Genomic DNA, 12,301 nt, shown 5'->3' with positions numbered 1-12,301 from the left:
CTACTTTTACAGTCCCAGTAACTTTATGCCTAATGAACTAGTTATCTCAACACTGTTAAGGCTGCAAACTATTATAACACCCAGTCTATTTACCCCGCTGTAGCAGCATGATTCACTCACTAGTACAAAGGGCCCAATAGGGACATGGAATCCAGTGTTGCATGTCAATGATGGTGGGACTAGGGCAGCAATTAGGGGGCTAGTATTTGAAGAAAGGAAACATGCGATGGAATGCACCAAGGCCAAGCATGGGTTGGCTAAAGTGTCTACGAAATTGTGTGACACCCTTCGAAAGATCATGCCCTGCAGGTGGTTAAAGAAACAGTTACATCAAAATGGGTGGTAATCGTGTCATCTTCGCATGTTGAGGAAATGTTAACTTCCAAAATATTTTCTGAGGTACCAGCACTGGATTTCATTCTGTTGTTTTGGAATGTATTACTAGTAAATTGAAGGATGACAACTGGACAGAACAGGGTCTGGACCTTGTATTAAACACAGAATACGGGATGGTCATTGTGAGCCTACCGTAAACCTAGGCACATTATAATGTTCATATTCATTGGTTCCTCTCCTTTGAGAAACCCGCCGCTATTTCTAAGTCTGGGCATCGAAGGGGAGGTCTGCTAACTCTAGTGTCCGTCTCCTTAGCGGGCATGATCATTAAAACGTTCTCTAACTCGCCTCATTTTCAAATGATATGCTTGTATCTTTGTGTCCGCTCGACCCTTGTTCTCTTAAGTTTAAGAAGGTCTTTATGTTTACCTGTAGGACACAGGATTAAAGCACACCTATGTTGGTTCCCCAATAGAGGCAAATAAGAATAGAATAATTTTGCACAGACAGACCACCATAGACTCCACCCATCTACTAACAATTGGTTGTTCAGAGTCAAGAATAGTTGAAGGTGTGTCTAAGGGCTGTGGAAGATCCTGCTCATTGACTTACAAACGTATATTGAAATCTGCAAAACAGTTACTGAGCTCTTAGACTTAATGTCATCTTTTAGCGAACCAAAGAAAAATAAATGGTTAAGTGGCCTGCTCTTCTGCCAATAGTTGCTTAATCAGGGATTTGAAAAAGGCACCAAGAATGACATAGGAGGTAAGGATATGCAGACTATGCTATAAGGCGGCGATAAACGAGAGAGTGTTATCAGGCAGGAAGCTTGGGAGATATTACATAAGATACATGAGTTTGATACAGACGAGTGATCAATTGCTTTGTTATGCAGAGTTGTAGAGAATACTTTCAACCGGGAGGGGATTCTGGTTCTGAGCTGGTGTGAGTCTAGCCACATTTAGGGCATGGTGGGGCTACTCAAAAATCCAGGTCTTCAGCTTCTTGCAGAATTCAAGAAGTGAGGAGGAGGCTCTTACACATAGTGGCACGTTGTTCTATGCCTTAGAAGCGATGTAAGAGAAGGTGGACCGCTATATCTGGTTGTCCGTATGCGTGGGATATGTGCACGTGGCAGTCCTGCTGAGTGGAGGTATCTGGAAGGATTGTGAAAGTAGAGGCATTTGCTGAGATTTGCTGGGCCAGTGTTATGTAGCGACTTGAAAGTGTGGAAGAGGAGCTTGAATTGTGCTTATTTGTGAATAGGGAACCAGGGGAGCTTGTTCAAGTGTAGAATGATGTCAGCACTCTGTGAAAGGTTGAGAGGGAGTCTGCGCACTTCTGAATAGTCTGCAGCATTCGGGTGAGTTTTTCATTGATCCCGGCATAGATGGTGTTCCCGTAGTTCAGCGTGCTTGTAACCAGGGAGTGCATGATGGTTTTCCAGGTGCTGATTGCGAGTATCTTCCTCAGCATCTTCAAGGTATGGAGCATGAGGCAGTGACGGCATTGCCTAGGGCAGTCATGTCAAGTTTGCTATTAACCACTTGCACGCTAGCGGTTTTCCCGCTGTGTGCTGGATTTTGAAAAACAACATGTTGAGTGACGAGTTCACCTTGTCATCCGCACAGGGCAGGTAAAGCTGATGACGAGCTGAGCTCGTCATCAGCATGGAAGGGGTTAAAGATGATCCTGAGGTTCTTGAAGTGGGTGGCAGGATTGTAAGTTGGTCCTAGCTCTGTGGCCCGCCAGGTAGAGTTCCACAGTGATGTAATCTTTCCGCAGATCATGATTTTGGTATTGTGAGTGTTCAGCTTTAGAGAGTTGGTCTTCATCAATTGGGCGATTTCAGGCATGACTTTGACCCGAGTACTGGGTGTCTTGTTCATGAGGGAGAAATGAGTTGCATGTTGTTGGCGTAGAAGAGGAAGCTCGTGTCGTGAGAGCAGATGATGCAGGCTAGAGGGATAATGTATGCGTGTGTTGGACTTGGGCCTTTTTGGCAGGTTCACCGCTAAACTTTTTGCCTTTAGCCTCTGACATGGTGGTAGTGATTTTAGGCCTCTGTGCACTTTAGCACTGTGGCCCAGTGTAAAGTGCGTGCGCACTCTGACTGTGTGTGGTGAGATGGACTGCCCCCCGTAGGAATGCATGGGGGATATGTGTGCCCGTGGTAATTCCTGATATGTGGGGAGTGCAGGGTCGAGTTTGGTACATGCAAACTCGTGATAATAAATGCTGCGCAATGATGTGCGCAGATTTGTTGTGTCTAGTGTTGAAGTGCCACTTTTAGAAGTTGGCATTTCTGTGTGCTGTGAGATGTGAATTACCTGTCTGGCTTGTGAGTGACAGGGGCTGGCTGGTGTGCTTTGCTCCAGGAGCCAGGGTGAGTGTGCCCGGTGGTGAATAGGGAGATCTGCATCTAGATGGGAGGGAGGAGTTGCACCTGGGACCTGAATAGGGTTGTGCCTTCCCTCCACAATGCTGGCTCCACCCCCTGTGGTGCATCTGATGTCCCTGGCCTGTCTTGTGAATAGGGAGAGGGGCTGAGCAAGACAAAGTGCTCCAGAACCAGTTGTATCTGGTTCTCACCTTGCCTACACTGCTACAACGAAGGATTTGTGTGTATAAAAGAGGGGCTGTGACCCCATGTAAAACGTTCTTGTTCTGTACTCGAATCAACCAGGGGTGTGCTGCTGCTGGGGCTCAGGGGAAGACTTGCCTCCCTGGGCTCTGCCCTGCCCCTGGATGCCTGGAGGACTTCTCTTTGGGGCCCTTCTGCCTTGCCCTTGATGCCTGGAAAGACTTCTGGGACCTTTGGCTTTATTTTCCTTGCCTCCAGGACTTTTGTGAATTGATACTTGTGAATTGATACTTGTATAGCGCACTACTCACCCGCAAGGGTCTCAAGGCGCTTGTACGAATACCGCTGTGGAACCCATCCTGGCTTTCCCTGTGAGGTGTCCACTCCTGGGCACCCCCAAGGTGGAGGCCAGGCATCCTAGCGTTGTGGGGACCGTTGTGGGGATTAAGCAAGCTATTGCCCAGAGTCACAGAGTGGGACCCATGATTAGACTAGGCACCGAGGCGAGAATTATCAGGTCCGTGGAATTTTTGAGCTCAAGACCCGCCGAGGCAGGGAATTGAACCCTGGTCCCGGGCTAGACCTCTGCATCAGGGTCTGCCGCTCTAACCATTGATTTACAACAAGAGGTGGTGATGGACAGAGTCTCTGAATTAAGCAGAGTACTCTCACCCAGTCAAGAGATCAGGGCTAGATCCAACACCGTTTTTTAGCTCATTGCACCATCCCAGTTTCAGAACCCGGCTGTATGCAAATTAGTCTGTCCCTGGCCCAGTGCATCATGGGAACAGGGCAGACCAGACTACAAAAGCCAATTCTTACACTGGTGATGGATCAAGCCCTGATCTGTTGACTGGGTAGGAGTGTTCTGATTAACTCAGATACTCTGTCCATCACCACCCCCTTTTTGAAATTATTTTGGCCACCATGAGTGTGGAAGGGTATGCTCAGACATGAGTCCCTTGCTCATTGCACCATCAGGATTCAAGCAAGCCGGGCCGAAGACGGCTGTAATGCCAGAAACCGGTCCCCGGAAGCTTGTTTCCTTTCCAGTGAAGAATTGGCTTGGTAGTTTGGTCTGCCCTGTTCCCATGATGCACTGGGCCAGGGTCAGACTAATTTGCATATAGCCAGGTTCTGAACTGGGATGGTGCAGTGAGCTAAAAAACGGTGATGGATCAAGCCCTGATCTGTTGACTGGGTAGGAGTGTTCTGATTAACTCAGATACTCTGTCCATCACCACCCCCTTTTTGAAATTGCTCTAACCATTGAGCCACACTTCTCCACTTTGCAAACCTTTTAGTGCCCTGGAAGCGCTGTGCTCATTCTTCTGGTTAAACCCTTATCTGGAGGGAGCCTAACCCTCATGGCTGCATTGATAAGCGCAGCGCGGGTGCCCACCCCGCTTATTTTGATATTTACTTGCAGGTGCCACCCTGCATTCTGTCTGCTTATTTTTATTTTTGGCTTTGGGTGCCCACCCCGCGCCTAACTTTATTTTTCTGACGAGGGTGCCTAACCCTTGGTATTGCGGGGAAAAGAGATCGCTGCCGCAGCCTGCGGCAAAGCAGGAAGTCAGGCACCTTAGTGCCTTACGGCGAGCGGGACTTCCGGTTTCGAGAGGGAAGTCAGGGCTGGACCAGGTGGGGAGAGGCAGAGTCTGAGCGGTCCCGCCAGGAGAGCGGGCCGCTCCAGCGTAGCAAAAGTTCCTTTTTTTTTGTATGAGCAGACCCGCCGTTGCCGGCCCTCCACCGATGCACATCTTTTGTTTCAAGGGCCCCGTGGGGGTCCTGAGGTCCCGGGGGCCCGTGTTCCCCAAGAGCCATTGCACTCCAGAGATTGGCATTTCTTTTACTTAGAGGGCCAGAGTGGCCCAGGGGCAGAGTCAGGCCCCACTGTTATCTCCCGAGCCCGAGGGCAACAACGATGGCACCATTATTTTATGGCTGGCCCAGAGTGGCCCATAATTTCCTCATTATTATTACCGGAGCTAATGCGCTCCTTGGGAGCCATATTTCTGTTCAGAGCCCGTGTGGCTCCAACGCCCCGCCGTATTTGTTCTATAGCCTGGAGTGCTTTACCGTGTGGCGCATTCGTTCTGAGGGCCAGTGAGAGGCCATGATGCATTTTTCATTTCCCAGCTGCCCAGCAAGTAGTGGGCAGCTGCACTGTTTAGGTTGCTCTTTCTTTTAGGGGACATGTTCTTGTAACCCAGGAGTGAGACGCACTCCTTTGCCCCATCCCTACCTTGGCCAGCACTTAGCGCCAGCTGCAATGTTTAGGCCCTTCCCTGAAGATTCCCAGCTACCCAGCAAGTAGTGGGCAGCTGCCACGTTTAGGTTTGCGCCAAGTGCGCCTCAGTGACTGTCGCTGCATAGGCAGCGTGCCCTGACTTTGTGGACAGAGGGCACTTGAGCCCCTTATAGATGGCCAGTTGGCCCAGGGGACTATTAGGTTTTGTGGGGTGCAAGTCCCTAGTATACTTTTTGTATAGGTGTTGGAAATGTAATGTTTGTAGTATGATTTATGCACCTTGATTCATGCTCCTAGATGTGCTTTTATGCTTATTAGGTTTTCCCTACTGTTTTATTTCTCTACTGTGGTCTAGGTTATGTTATTAAGTGTATTTCCTGATGTTTAGGAGATTATGGTTTATCCTATTTTAGCTTATGAGGTTGGCGCAGAATAGAGTTCTCGCCTTATGTGATACTGTACCTGTTATGATTTATATTACAGGTTGACGCTGAGTATAGTATCTGCCAGTGATTACTGGCTGTGCTCTAAGTTCATATATATTCCTACTTTTACTATTCTTTACCAAGTGCTAATTCTGACAGTGGCCCACGTGGCCCTGTCTTGTGTAAATAATCCCTTGTAAATATTGCCTGTGCCAGTTGGCACAGTGTATATTGTGTGATTACTATCTTATGTGTTTTTAATATATTACAAAGGCTATTTTTATATAACCTTGTGTGGAGTTCCTTTTGTGGTGTGCCTAGTGTGTTGTTACTGTGTGTGTTGTGCAAATGCTTTACACATCGCCACCGAGATAAGCCTAGCTGCTCGTGCCAAGCTACCAAGGGGGTGAGCAGGGGTTATCTTTGGCGTGTAACTCCCTTTCCCTGACTAGAGTGGTGGTCTCTGCCTGGCTTTGGCCCAAGCCTTAGCCAACCAGAGATCCCCATTTCTAACAGCTTTGAAGAGGGTTGGGCTCTGAGAGGATCCCTGCGGATCTCCATGGGCATCCCAAGCGTACGGAGCCAACAGCTGCAGCCCATCCTAAAGGTGTAGGGGCCAGGCCCCTCACCTTTTCCCCAACAAGAAGTGTATCTGTCAGGCTAAGCAAAGGTCAGCCAGACAGACACTCTACTTTTTGATGTTAGGCAGCCAGAAGCTTATGTGAGCTAAATGTGCATGCTCCTTCCTTCCTGCCAGCCTGAAATGAGTTTTGCCGGGCTGAAGAAGTCACAGCTGCTGTGGGTGTGACCTCTAGAGCCTGACAAAGCACCTAGACGGCCTCCCTCTTATGATGAGGGGGAGTGTCACTGATTGCCTTCGGAGCTGGGTGCTTCAGGTATAAGCCTTGAAGTGCCTGAAAGATTCCTCAGTGATTGGCACACAACTTGTGTTTCTTTCAACAATCATGATAGTTTCTCCAGGTTTTTTTTTTGTGTTGGTGGAAAATTGCCACTTCTTGAATCCGTGACCTTTTATCGCTAAAAGATTGTGCACTGAATAAAGTTACAGTGGGTATGTAGTATTTCTCTAAAGAGGCACCCACATTGTGTAGATTTGGTTACCGCAAGGGCTTGAGGAATTGCATCAGATCCATTAAGACAACAAAAGGCAAGAAACATGTCGACCTTATATAGGAATATAGGGAACATTGCTACAGAGATATTCCCTTATTCTACCTCTTAACAGGGACCCTGAAATAAACTAATTTTGCAGGGGAGCCCTAACTAATTTTAAATGTTACACTTCCCTACACATAACTAGGAGGTTCCCGAGTTCCACAGAAAGGCAGAATCAAACAGATCTCCGGAAAAGAGCCCCCGCTCTGGGGACCCATTGGCCATCGCAGCTCTATGCCCAATGAGGAGCTAAGAAGCACAAAACAATGTTCATAAGAAGCTCATTTATCTTGAACAGAACAGGATATGCAACTAGGGCAGTTGCTCCGATTCAATCTTAGTCAAAAATATATTCATTCATGACCCTCCATTGAGTCACAGTACAGATCATGTCACTCGTGTATTAGCATTCCTTAAAAAAGCCAATCAAACCTTTTCATTAGGAACTAAGGCTGATGATGAAGCATACCATCCTAGGGTGGGTGAGGACTCTTGCTCCATAAAGTGAACACTTATCATGACCAGGTATGTCATGATTCCCGACATAATGAAGTACTGGTACACTTTATTATATGAGATAAGGGGAGTGTGTGCTGGACCTTAAAGTACTCTCCGTCCCTCCACTGATTACTGATGATAGAAATCTGCCAATTACATCATTAAGACACCCATAAATACATCTTTTATTCGGCAGCAAACAAACGATATGCTTGACTAGTTCACTGCATTAAATTTGGCATAAATATTCCAGACACCACCAGTGGCCATATTGGGATCATCGACCACAGTCTGATTTCCTTATTTCATCTATGGAGGACTCCATAAAAGTAGATGAAGTAGTCAGTGGAAGGAAGATCACTGAAGGCATTGGGAACGATATGGTTTAAAATGATGGGATTGTTGGAGGTAGGACACTTTGGGATGCACTGAAGGCTATTATGAGAGTCTGCTTAATTTCAGCCTATTCAAGCCTGGAATAAAGCCAGGGCTGCAGCATGGGAGCCGTTGGAGAACAGGCTTTAGGAGTTGGACAAAGGTACATAAGCTCACTCTTTCTATGACACTACGGTGCAAGGTCCAAGTTGTTAGGGCTCAGGTCAGAGAGATGGATGAGGAAACACCACAGTATAAACTGATCAGGTTAAAACAAAGATACTATGTTGTGAGCAATAAAGAGGGGTGATTACTAGATAGGAAGTTGAGTGCCTAAGTATTCTACAGTACAGTGGAGTGAGTGAGTGACCATGTAGAAAGGCCCACTCTGGATTATACAGAAAAAACAGAATTATATGGTTTATTTTATAGTGACATTTATAGAGCGAGACTACAGATGAGAAGCAAGAAGCCTGCAATTGTTAGGCCCCTGAACAACAATGCCTTTCAGAGGCTTAAGTGTCACTACTTGAGGAGCCCATTAGGATTGAGGAAGTGATAGGTGTGTGGCTCCAACAGTTACACAGCCTTCTTCTGCAAGTCATTTTTTCTGCAGAGAGTTGACCTTTTATCCTGACTAGGCTCTGAGAAAATTTGGTCTGGTCCCGACTTGAATTGCTTGATACCGAGCCATCCACATATCACCAATGGCTAGGATCAGGACAACCTCTTGGTCCATTACCCTCCATACATTTCCTACTAGTAATGGAACCCCTTTACTTTCCTCTTTGAGAATGAAGATTAAGTTATTTACTTTCAGTAACACTCTTTCTGGTGGATACACTAACTGCAGATTAGTTGGCTTTAAAATAGCCACAGCTGTCGGAGTGGATCTGAAAGATTTAAACAGCAATGCTTCTGTGCACCAGTAGGTGGTGCAATGTAACTTCACAATGTATTTGTTCAGCCCCGGAGTGCTTATGGAGCCACATGTAAGTGCCACCCCACACATAAGCGCACCACAATAATCAAAAGCACCAGTGTGAAGATCTCTAGTTTAGACCTTTTCAGATGGAGAAAAAGGGCATTCCAGAGAATGGGAAGGTGGAAGGGTGGTGAGGAATCTGCAATATCCACCAGAAAGAGTGTTACAAAAAGTAAGTAAGCAGTACCTATCAAGCTAGTGGGTCTGTGCAATGGACTCAGATGCAGGACTCATATCAGAGTTCTGCAAGACTGAAAGCCAGAAATGCCCTTTCTGTCAGACCTGGTTGTCAAGGCAGTCGTGCTAAGTGAATACGCGCACTGATGTCCACATCGCGGCCTGACAGATCAAGAACAGGTCCTCAGCATGCCAACACAGTGGTAGCAGCTTTCGCTCTGGTTGAATGGGCCATCGGTCCTTCTAGAGGTTGCTTCTTGGCAAATACACAGCAGATCTTACTGCAAAGGACTATCTACCTTGATAGAGTCATTTTCTACATTGCTCTTCCATTCTGTGCCCCAGAAAACCCCACAAAAAGCTGATTCACAAAACGGTCTTTGGTGCAATTGATGTAAAAGCTAAAAGGCTTTCTTGCGGCCCACCTGATGCAGTCTGTCCTCCTCTTTTGAGGGAGGAGGCAAAGCAAAGAACATTGGAGAGTGATGAATTGCCCAATGTGAAAAGAAACCACAACCTTTGGCAAAAAGGTTGTCTTGGTCCTCAATGCTACTTTATTATGGAAAGAGGTGGCGTACACCTGCATCGAGAGAGGCGGAGTTCAATCACAAGACGCACTGAAGTTATCATGACCAAAGCATCCCACAAGTGCCAACTGCTCTGTCCAAGAAGTCAGTAGTGTCCAGGCCATGCCCAATTTTGAATTTTGCATCATCCTGACTATCCAGGATGGTTTGAGCCAGATTGGGCCGAAATTCCTTGGTGACTGCTGGCAAAATATTACCTATCATGTCACACAGGGCATGGGTATATTTCCTCAGAAAACAGCTGGTGTTGAGTGACTGTTGAGGTAGAATGGCTGAGGAGAACATCTGTGTTCCGACTACCTCACTTTGTTCAATCAACTGGTGGAAACCTGAACCACCAAACTTTCTGGTGAAGGGTGATGTTTAAAAAAATTAGGGCTGCCTGGAGACACACAAAAACGCCATCACACCTTCCTACTAAAAACCGTGAACACAACACATATTAAGACAGAATTTTAAAAAGTTGAAAAAAACATGAAGAAGGAAGCCGGAATATTTTAGGGATCATGTAATTGAAAAATGGTGCCCTTCTCAATATTTCAAAATAATGGTCTGCTATATTACTAGATTTTGGCTTTATACTGCCCTACAAGGCTTCTCGTCTGTCGAACTTTGGTCCCACTTTGGTTGTATCTAGGGACCAGCGTTATGACTTGATGAGGTTCCAAAAGTTTTGTAGTGTACGTCAATTATCTGATATAATGTTTTCCAGAACATTCTAAACAGTCCAAAAGGCGTCATGCAGAAACACGTTGGAGTAGCAGACAGCAAAGTGAGCCCAGGACGTATTGTTCATGGGACATTTCTTGAGTCTGCTAATGCACAAGTTACTTACCTTCGGTAACGATATATCTGCAAGAAGGAATATGCTACTTACCAATATGCATCTGTTCTTGGCATGTAGGGCTGCTGACATTCCTATCTGTGCATAGATCGCCGCCTAGTGTTGGGTCCAGATGATTCCACTTTGTTGTCTTGGAAGAGTCTTCGAAGTATCACAAGATAGGTGACTCCTCCCCTGGACTACAGTGCGCATGGGCATCTTCTCCATCCTCAGATTGTTTTTCGCAATTGTGGCAGAGATGGAGATAGGAAAGTAAGAGATGGCCATGCCAAAGATAATGCTGCAGCTGCGACAGGCACCGGGGAGGAGGGCGGGCAATATGAATGTCAGCAGCCCTACATGCCAGGAACAGATGCATACTGGTAAGTAGCATATTCCGTTAGAGGCATGTGGGCTACTGAATTCATATCTGTGCATAGACTGAATAGCAGTATCTCCTCTAGCGGTGGCCACCTGTGCCAGCTGCAGCAGTTTGGAAAAGAGTTTTGAGGACAGCCTGGCCTACAGCAGCTTGCTGTTTTGCTTGCACGTCTACACAGTAGTGTTTAGTGAAAGTGTGTATGGTGGACCAAGTGGCTGCCTTACAGATGCCTTCAAGGGGAATATTTCCTAGGAAAGCCATGGATGCCCCCATTTTCCGAGTAGAGTGTGCTCTAGGGGGGACGGGTAAAGTGTGTTTAGCTTTGAGATAACATATCTGAAGGCATTTAACTATCCATCTGGCTATTCCTGACTTTGAAATAGGATTCCCTTTGTGCTGTGGTGCAAAAGCAACAAATATTTGTTTTGTTTTTCTAAATAATGTAGTCCTGTCTACATAATAAAGTAGAGCTCTTTTTATATCTAGAGTGTGTAGGGCTCTCTCAGCTACTAACTGTGGGTTCTGAAAGAACACTGGCAGTTCAATTGCTTGATTGATATGGAAAGTGGATACAACTTTAGGCATGAATTTGGGGTTTGTTCTTAGAACCACCCTGTTAGCATGTACCTGCATGAAAGGTTCTTGAATTGTTAGTGCCTGTAATTCGCTCACTCTTCAGAGTAAGGTAATGGCAACTAAGAATGCTACCTTCCACGTTAAGAATTGTAGTTCGCATGAGTGTAAAGGTTCGAAAGGAGGTCCCATGAGTCTAGTAAGCACGACATTTAGATTCCAGACTGGGGAAGGGGGGTGTCGTGGAGGGATCACCCTTTTTAAGCCTTCCATGAAGGCTTTGATTGCTGGTACTCTAAACAGTGAAAGGTGTTGCCTGTATTGAAGGTATGCTGCTATAGCAGCAAGGTGTAGTCGTATAGAAGAGTATGCTAAGTTACTTGTGTGTAAATGCAGCAGGTAACATATAATGTTTTGTATGGAAGCGTCTAATGGGTTGATTTGGTTATTGCCGCAGTAAATAACAAATCTTTTCCATTTAGCTGCATAGCATGCTCGTGTGGTTGGTCGTCTTGCCTCCCTAATGATGTTCATGCAGTCTGGGGGCAAGTTAAGGTATCCGAACTCTAAGATTTCAGGATCCAGATCGCCAGGTTCATCTGATTGAGATCTGGGTGTCTTATTTCTCCATGGTTCTGGGTTAGAAGATGGGGAGCAAGGCACAGTCTTTGATGAGGAACTACTGAAAGTTCTAGGAACGTTGTGTACCATGGTTGTCTCGCCCATGTGGGAGCAACTAGGATTAGTGTGAGTGAGTGTTGTCGCAGTTTGCGTGCCACCAGCGGGATCAGCGATGCTGGTGGAAAAGCGTACGCAAATGTGCCTGACCAGTTCATCCATATTGCATTGCCCAGTGACAACGGATGTGGGAACCTGGCGGCAAAGTACCGGCATTTGGAGTTTTCTTTTGTGGCAAACAGGTCTACCTCTGGGTGACCCCACTCTTCGAAGAAGGGCTGGAAAACTTGGGGGTGAATCTCCCATTCGTGTATTTGCTGGCTGTGCCTGCTGAGCAGGTCGGCAATCTGATTGTCCTTCCCCGGGAGGTGTCATGCGAGGAGAAAAATGTTTTTGGGAATCGCCCATTTCCATATGCTCTGTGCCAGATGGGACAGCTGTGGAG

General features: G+C 46.5%; 1 protein-coding gene across 9 annotated transcripts in view; it reads right to left on the bottom strand.

Annotated features, from left to right (window-relative positions):
• Window positions 1-12,301, bottom strand: part of ARMC8 (armadillo repeat containing 8) — an 831,002-nt gene that overhangs the window by 175,301 nt on the left and 643,400 nt on the right. The gene's annotated exons all lie outside the window — the stretch shown is intronic.

This window comes from Lissotriton helveticus, chromosome 3_1, assembly GCF_964261635.1.
Source record: "Lissotriton helveticus chromosome 3_1, aLisHel1.1, whole genome shotgun sequence".
Taxonomy (NCBI): domain Eukaryota; kingdom Metazoa; phylum Chordata; class Amphibia; order Caudata; family Salamandridae; genus Lissotriton; species Lissotriton helveticus.
The sequence above is the reverse complement of the archived record's forward strand: the minus strand, read 5'-3'. Positions and strand labels throughout refer to the sequence as shown.